This window comes from Cherax quadricarinatus, chromosome 6 (assembly GCF_038502225.1).
Source record: "Cherax quadricarinatus isolate ZL_2023a chromosome 6, ASM3850222v1, whole genome shotgun sequence".
Taxonomy (NCBI): Eukaryota; Metazoa; Arthropoda; class Malacostraca; order Decapoda; family Parastacidae; genus Cherax; species Cherax quadricarinatus.
In genome coordinates, this window is record NC_091297.1 from 35,497,927 (window position 1) to 35,507,345 (window position 9,419).

Genomic DNA, 9,419 nt, shown 5'->3' on the forward strand with positions numbered 1-9,419 from the left:
CACCTCAATTACTGGGAGCGCTTGAGGTTTCTAAACCTGTATTCCCTGGAACGCAGGAGGGAGAGATACATGATTATATACACCTGGAAAATCCTAGAGGGACTAGTACCGAACTTGCACACGAAAATCACTCACTACGAAAGCAAAAGACTTGGCAGACGATGCACCATCCCCCCAATGAAAAGCAGGGGTGTCACTAGCACGTTAAGAGACCATACAATAAGTGTCAGGGGCCCGAGACTGTTCAACTGCCTCCCAGCACACATAAGGGGGATTACCAACAGACCCCTGGCAGTCTTCAAGCTGGCACTGGACAAGCACCTAAAGTCAGTTCCTGATCAGCCGGGCTGTGGCTCGTACGTTGGTTTGCGTGCAGCCAGCAGCAACAGCCTGGTTGATCAGGCGCTGATCCACCAGGAGGCCTGGTCACAGACCGGGCCGCGGGGGCGTTGACCCCCGAAACTCTCTCCAGGTAAACTCCAGGTAAACTCCAGGAGACAGTAATGGTGAAGCTGGAGATGCTGTCCTGGGAAACAGTAATGGTGAAGCTGGAGGTGCTGTCCTGGGAGACAGTAATGGTGAAGCTGGAGGTGCTGTCCTGGGAGACAGTAATGGTGAAGCTGGAGATTTTGTCCAGGTAGTCGGGAATTATACGCAGGAAGGAATACATATAAATGACCTCATAGGGGACAGGAGCCGTAGTGGGGAAACAAGTGTAGTCAAAATTAAGATAAAACCAATATTGCAAACTAGAAATACCACAGGAAATAGCAAACAAGAGGATTCCACTAGCTATAGTGAGGATATATTACCAAAAACAACTGGTGGGAGCTCCATTGTTGGTGCTAGGGAGGATAGGAATAAGACAGGGAAACATGCACCAACAGGGAATACAGTCACAGAAACCCAAGGCAAACGGAAACCAAGCCTGTGCACATACTATGTGCACTTGGTATCTGCAGACATGGGAAATCTGGAAAAACAGATGGGACGTGCAACTATGACCACCCTAGAAAATGCCATGCCCATATGACAACAGGAAAATGCAAACTCCCTTCCTGTAAGCTTTTTCACCCTGAAATGTGTACCTCTTCAGTGCAGGAAAGACTGTGCTATAACTTAAATTGCCAGGCACACCACCTAAAGGGTACAAAAAGATACAAAACATCCAGGCCATGGGAAAACCTGGGTAGCCACAGCCACTCAAGAGGGAGAGGTTTTTAGTGCCAGGAAGGAAAAAAAAACTGGCAGGAAATGGCAGAAATCGTACACCAAATCCAGTCATTCCTGGAGTGGGGTTCGATTCCCAGCCAGAGTAGAAACATTGGACGTGTTTCTTTCCACCTGTTGTCTATGTTCCCCATCAGTAAAATGGGTACCTGGGTGTTAGTCGACTGGTGTGGGTCGCATCCTGGGACACTGACCTAAGGAGGCCTGGTCACAGACCGGGCCGCGGGGGCGTTGACCCCCGGAACTCTCTCCAGATAAACTCCAGATAGACAGTCGATGGCCTCCACTCCAAACCAACAGATACAGATACTAATGCCGGAAAAAAATCCCCCCCCCCAGTACCAACAATACCACCAGTCCGATGACATTCTTCTTTGCAAATATACAGGGTCTAAAGCCAGTAACAAACAACAAAATACCTTTCATCCGTGGACTGCTTGCAGAGGCAAAGGCAATGTTCGCGGCTTTCACTGAGACCCACATAAAGGATCACTTGGACAACGAAATATGGATCCTAGGTTACAACCTATACAGATGTGACAGAGTGAACAGGCAAAATGGGGGGGGGGGGTTGGCCTGTACATTGCAGAGTCACTTGTTTGCACACAACTGCTTAATTCCTCAAATGATGTAGTGGAAGTTTTAGCAGTAAAGGTCGAGAACCAACATCTGTTTCTATGAAAACTGATGTTTACGTCAATGAGTGCCTTACCAAAACAAGACAAAACCTTCTTTATCGGCTAAGAAAATTGCGCTATGCCCAAAAAATCCACCAGTGCTTTGTGAGGGATGGAAAAATCGCAGTTAGGAAACAGCCCACTGGGAAGAGATACTTCATCTCTACAGAACATGACCTTAAAACATTCCTAAGTGAGGCTGGACTAACAGAATCAGAGTAAAGTGCAGATAATACCCATAGTCCACCGTTAGTGTTATATTGTCATAAATTTGTGCCCCCCTAAAATTCTAATACCCCAACTACTTTTGATTGTCATTGTTGTATTCAACGACCATTCTACCTCATAGTCTTAATTGTGTTTAATATCTACAGAATCTATCTCCTTTTTTTACAACTTACCACATCACTGTTCCATCTTATTTTACTATAAACTAACCATAACTTGTCTTCAATAATTCTACCTCACTTTAAAAAATACTCAATTGCCCAATTTTATTTTAAATCCCTATTATTGCCCAATTTTACTTTAAACTATATTGATCAAACTTATTGTAAACTTCTTTTATTACCTGGAGTTTACCTGGAGAGAGTTTCGGGGGTCAACGCCCCCGCGGCCCGGTCTGTGACCAGGCCTCCTGGTGGATCAGCGCCTGATCAACCAGGCTGTTGCTGCTGGCTGCACGCAAACCAACGTACGAGCCACAGCCCGGCTGATCAGGAACTGTCTTTAGGTGCTTGTCCAGTGCCAGCTTGAAGACTGCCAGGGGTCTGTTGGTAATCCCCCTTATGTGTGCTGGGAGGCAGTTGAACAGTCTCGGGCCCCTGACACTTATTGTATGGTCTCTTAACGTGCTAGTGACACCCCTGCTTTTCATTGGGGGGATGGTGCATCGTCTGCCAAGTCTTTTGCTTTCGTAGTGAGTGATTTTCGTGTGCAAGTTTGGTACTAGTCCCTCTAGGATTTTCCAGGTGTATATAATCATGTATCTCTCCCTCCTGCGTTCCAGGGAATACAGGTTTAGAAACCTCAAGCGCTCCCAGTAATTGAGGTGTTTTATCTCCGTTATGCGCGCCGTGAAAGTTCTCTGTACATTTTCTAGGTCGGCAATTTCACCTGCCTTGAAAGGTGCTGTTAGAGTGCAGCAATATTCCAGCCTAGATAGAACAAGTGACCTGAAGAGTGTCATCATGGGCTTGGCCTCCCTAGTTTTGAAGGTTCTCATTATCCATCCTGTCATTTTTCTAGCAGATGCGATTGATACAATGTTATGGTCCTTGAAGGTGAGATCCTCCGACATAATCACTCCTAGGTCTTTGACGTTGGTGTTTCGCTCTATTTTGTGGCCAGAATTTGTTTTGTACTCTGATGAAGATTTAATTTCCTCATGTTTACCATATCTGAGTAATTGAAATTTCTCATCGTTGAACTTCATATTGTTTTCTGCAGCCCACTGAAAGATTTGGTTGATGTCCGCCTGGAGCCTTGCAGTGTCTGCAATGGAAGACACTGTCATGCAGATTCGGGTGTCATCTGCAAAGGAAGACACGGTGCTGTGGCTGACATCCTTGTCTATGTCGGATATGAGGATGAGGAACAAGATGGGAGCTAGTACTGTGCCTTGTGGGACAGAGCTTGTCACCGTAGCTGCCTCGGACTTTACTCTGTTGACGACTACTCTCTGTGTTCTGTTAGTGAGGAAATTATAGATCCATCGACCGACTTTTCCTGTTATTCCTTTAGCGCGCATTTTGTGCGCTATTACGCCATGGTCACACTTGTCGAAGGCTTTTGCAAAGTCTGTATATATTACATCTGCATTCTTTTTGTCTTCTAGTGCATTTAGGACCTTGTCGTAGTGATCCAGTAGTTGAGACAGACAGGAGCGACCTGTTCTAAACCCATGTTGCCCTGGGTTGTGTAACTGATGGGTTTCTAGATGGGTGGTGATCTTGCTTCTTAGGACCCTTTCAAAGATTTTTATGATATGGGATGTTAGTGCTATTGGTCTGTAGTTCTTTGCTGTTGCTTTACTGCCCCCTTTGTGGAGTGGGGCTATGTCTGTTGTTTTTAGTAACTGAGGGACGACCCCCGTGTCCATGCTCCCTCTCCATAGGATGGAAAAGGCTCGTGATAGGGGCTTCTTGCAGTTCTTGATGAACACAGAGTTCCATGAGTCTGGCCCTGGGGCAGAGTGCATGGGCATGTCATTTATCGCCTGTTCGAAGTCATTTGGCGTCAGGATAACATCGGATAGGCTTGTGTTAGTCAAATTTTGTGGCTCTCTCATAAAAAATTCATTTTGGTCTTCGACTCTCAGTCTGGTTAGCGGCTTGCTAAAAACTGAGTCATATTGGGACTTGAGTAGCTCACTCATTTCCTTGCTGTCATCTGTGTAGGACCCATCTTGTTTAAGTAGGGGCCCAATACTGGACGTTGTTCTCGATTTTGATTTGGCATAGGAGAAGAAATACTTTGGGTTTCTTTCGATTTCATTTATGGCTTTTAGTTCTTCCCGCGATTCCTGACTCCTAAAGGATTCTTTTAGCTTAAGTTCGATGCTTGCTATTTCTCTGACCAGTGTCTCCCTGCGCATTTCAGATATATTGACCTCTTTTAGCCGCTCTGTTATTCTTTTCCGTCGCCTGTAAAGGGAGCGCCTGTCTCTTTCTATTTTACATCTACTCCTCCTTTTTCTTAGAGGAATAAGCCTTGTGCATACATCGAGTGCCACCGAGTTAATCTGTTCTAGGCATAAGTTTGGGTCTGTGTTGCTTAGTATATCTTCCCAGCTTATATCGGTTAGGACTTGGTTTACTTGGTCCCACTTTATGTTTTTGTTATTGAAGTTGAATTTGGTGAATGCTCCCTCATGACTAGTCTCATTTTGTCGGTCTGGGGCTCCATGCATACATGTCTGAACCTCAATTATGTTGTGATCTGAGTATATTGTTTTTGATATGGTGACATTTCTTATCAGATCATCATTGTTAGTGAAGATGAGGTCTAGTGTATTCTCCAGTCTTGTAGGCTCTATTATTTGCTGGTTTAAATTGAATTTTGTGCAGAGATTTAAAAGCTCGTGTGAGTGTGAGTTTTCATCAGAGCTGCCTCCTGGTGTTATTTCTGCAACAATATTATTTGCTATATTCCTCCATTTTAGGTGCCTTAAGTTGAAATCCCCCAGGAGCAAGATGTTGGGTGCAGGAGCTGGAAGATTTTCCAGACAGTGGTCAATTTTTAACAGCTGTTCCTGGAATTGCTGGGATGTTGCATCCGGAGGCTTGTAGACTACCACAATGACTAGGTTTTGGTTCTCGACCTTTACTGCTAAAACTTCCACTACGTCATTTGAGGCATTAAGCAGTTCTGTGCAAACAAGTGACTCTGCAATGTACAGGCCAACCCCCCCCCTTTTGCCTGTTCACTCTGTCACATCTGTATAGGTTGTAACCTGGGATCCATACTTCGTTGTCCAAGTGATCCTTTATGTGGGTCTCAGTGAAAGCCGCGAACATTGCCTTTGCCTCTGCAAGCAGTCCACGGATGAAAGGTATTTTGTTGTTTGTAGCTGGCTTTAGACCCTGTATATTTGCAAAGAAGAATGTTATCGGACTGGTGGTATTGTTGGTACTGGGGGGGGATTTTTTTTCCGGCATTAGTATCTGTATCTGTTGGTTTGGAGTGGAGGCCATCGACTGTGGTTCCACTCCAGGAATGACTGGATTTGGTGTACGATTTCTGCCATTTCCTGCCAGTTTTTTTTCCTTCCTGGCACTAAAAAACCTCTCCCTCTTGAGTGGCTGTGGCTACCCAGGTTTTCCCCTGGCCTGGATGTTTTGTATCTTTTTGTCCCCTTTAGATGGTATGCCTGGCAATTTAAGTTATAGCACAGTCTTTCCTGTACTGAAGAGGTACACATTTCAGGGTGAAAAAGCTTACAGGAAGGGAGTTTGCATTTTCCTGTTTTCATATGGGCATGGCATTTTCTAGGGTGGTCATAGTTGCATGTCCCATCTGTTTTTCCAGATTTCCCATGCCAGCAGATACCAAGTGCATAGTATGTGCACAGGCTTGGTTTCCGCTTGCCTTGGGTTTCTGTGACTGTATTCCCTGTTGGTGCATGTTTCCCTGTCTTACTTCTATCCTCCCTAGCACCAACAATGGAGCTCCCACCAGTTGTTTTTGGTAATTTATCCTCACTATTGCTATTGGAGTCCTCTTGTTTGCTATTTCCTGCGGTATTTCTAGTTTGCAATATTGGTTTTATCTTATCTTTGACTACACTTGTTTCCCTACTATGGCTCCTGTCCCCTATGAGGTCATTTATATGTATTCCTTCCTGCGTATAATTCCCGACTCCCTGGACAATATCTCCAGCTTCACCATTTCTGTCTCCCAGGACAGTATCTCCAGCTTCACCATTTCTGTCTCCCAGGACAGCACCTCCAGCTTCACCATTACTGTCTCCCAGGACAGTATCTCCAGCTTCACCATTTCTGTCTCCCAGGACAGCACCTCCAGCTTCACCATTTCTGTCTCCCAGGACAGTATCTCCAGCTTCACCATTTCTGTCTCCCAGGACAGCACCTCCAGCTTCACCATTACTGTCTCCCAGGACACCTCCAGCTTCACCATTACTGTCTCCCAGGACAGCACCTCCAGCTTCACCATTACTGTCTCCCAGGACAGCACCATTTTTATTCCATACTTTTTTAAACTAGTATTTTCAACTACAACTTTTATATTATCCTGTCTACCATCTTACTAGCATATTATAACCAAGTCATTGCCATTTTTATTTTTATCATTTTTTTTTATTATTGTTTTGCTACCTTAATTTGTGTATTTTATCCTGTCAATTTAAATCTAATTATACTCTAATTCTTGTAAACAACTTATATAAGACCTTAGTGCAATTACAATTGAGAGTCTTGTTCCTTTATTATATTATTAGATTAACCACAGTTTTACTCTAGCTCATTCTAGCTCAATACATAGTCAATACCAAATTCACTATACTAGACCATAGTGCAATTACTAGTGAGAGACTGGTGCTATTTTTAATTTGTATTTTTATATTATTAGATTAAATTCAGTTGTACCATAGCTCATTCTAACTCAATACATAGTCAATACCAAATTCATTATATTAGACCATAGTGCAATTACTAGTGAGAGACTAGTGCTATTTTTAATTTGTATTTTTACATTATTAGATTAAACGTATTAGATTAAACATAGACTCCACAAAAGTCATTATTAGACCTTAGTGCAATTACAAGTGAGAGTCTTGTTCTATTTTTAATTTGTATTTTTATATTACTAGTTTATACCTACTTGTACTTTAGTTCATTCCAGCACAACACATAGACAACATCAACTTCATTATGTGTAGTAGTGACTATACCCTACATGACCAAAATACTCTAGCTATATACTTGTCCAAACTTCCCACTACTACACATATCAGTACTAGAACTCAACACACAACTCAGGATATAAATAACCATAATTTAAACCTAGAAGATGATTGATCACGTTGAACCTGATCTAAACCTCCATAATCTGACACCCAATCAAAACCTATTGGAAAGTAACTGCCTTTATTACACAGCATCACAAGCCACCACTATCCTAAACAATGCTAAAAGTCTATCAGTACTTAACTACAACATAAGGTCCTTAAGCAAACACTATGATGACCTCCTAGCACTCCTTGAATCACTAAAGACACCCTTCTCCTGCATTATTCTTACTGAGACCTGGCTTAAGCAGGACACAATAGATATCTACCCTCTACCAGGATACACAGCAATTCACAACTGCAGACCAAACCAAGTTGGGGGTGGTATTGCAATCTATTACTCTAACCAATTATCTTGTCTTAGCACCACTTGCTTTAGTGATGAATATGGGGAATACATTTTTGCTAATTTTACTGTAAAAAACCTTAAGACGCCTATAACAATTGGTGCCATTTACCGGATACCTCACACAAACATCCCAAATTTCAGTGAGAAATTAAATTCACTAATAACAAACAGACAAATGAATAAGCACCACCTTCTCTTAGCTGGAGACTTCAACATCAACCTTGGCTTACTAGATGATCAGCCTGTAACTGATTTCATCAACAATATGAACAACACACTTCTCATACCAACAATAACTAAACCAACCATGCTCAATGAGACAAGTGCAACCATAATAGACCACATATGGACCAATATACTAGCCCCCCTTAAATCAGGGATAATCACAGATAGCACTACAGACCACTACCCTACCTTCCTCTTAACAAACATTAGTAACCCACCACTTGAATACAACAAAGTCTCATTTAGACTCCATGACGAGGCCTCAGTAAGGAAGTTCACAGCTGACCTAGAGACCGTTGATTGGCCTACAGAATTCTCCAAGGCCAATGGTATTGATGACTGGACAGACATTTTTCTTAACAAATTACTTAGACTATACAACAAACATTGTCCTATAAAAACAAAACAGATCACAAACAAACGGCTTGGTTGCCCATGGCTAACCAGCACCATTCTGAAATCCATTGACAAGAAACACCAATATGAAAAGTAATATAGACAGGGCTTAATACACAAAGATATTCTTAAACACTATTCATCAGCTCTCACCAAAGTAATTAAGAAAGCCAAACAACTATACTACTCCAGTAGATTCACAGACACTAGAGGAGATATAAAAAAGACCTGGGAAACACTCTCTCAGATTCTAGGGACCCACAAACTGAGAAAAACCAAGAATATTGTCCTAACTAAACCTAATGAAACACCACTACATCCCACTGACACAGCTAACAAGATAAACGACTTCTTCTCAACCATAGGATCTAATCTCGCCAGTAAAATCCCACATACCAATGCCCATGCCGGGGACTACCTAGATGGGAATTTCCCTAATTCCTTCTATCTTGCACCAACTGAGCCCACGGAAGTCACTGAGATTATAAAGTCACTTAAAAATAACTCGGGGAATCTGTCTCATGTCCCACCATTACTGTACAAGCGAGCGGCCCATGTCCTTTCGCATGCTATTTCATTACTTTTTAACAAGTCACTAGAGACTAGCACCTTCCCGAAACTACTCAAGATGGCGAGGGTTACACCAATACATAAAGGTGGTGACCCTACAGACTTAAACAACTATAGGCCAATATCTAACTTACCATTGCTATCCAAAATCTTTGAGAAACTCGTGCACAGGAGACTGTATTCATTTATAACGGCTCAAAACATACTCAAACCCTGCCAATTTGGATTCAGGAAAAATAAAAGCACTAATGATGCAATCATAAAAATGCTAGATCTGCTTTACACAGCATTGGAAAATAAGGAATATTCACTAGGAATTTTTATTGACCTAAGAAAAGCTTTTGACACAGTAGACCATGACATCCTACTCCACAAACTTGATCATTACGGTATAAGAGGCCATGCACTTCCTTATTTCAAATCTTACATTACTAATAGGTATCAG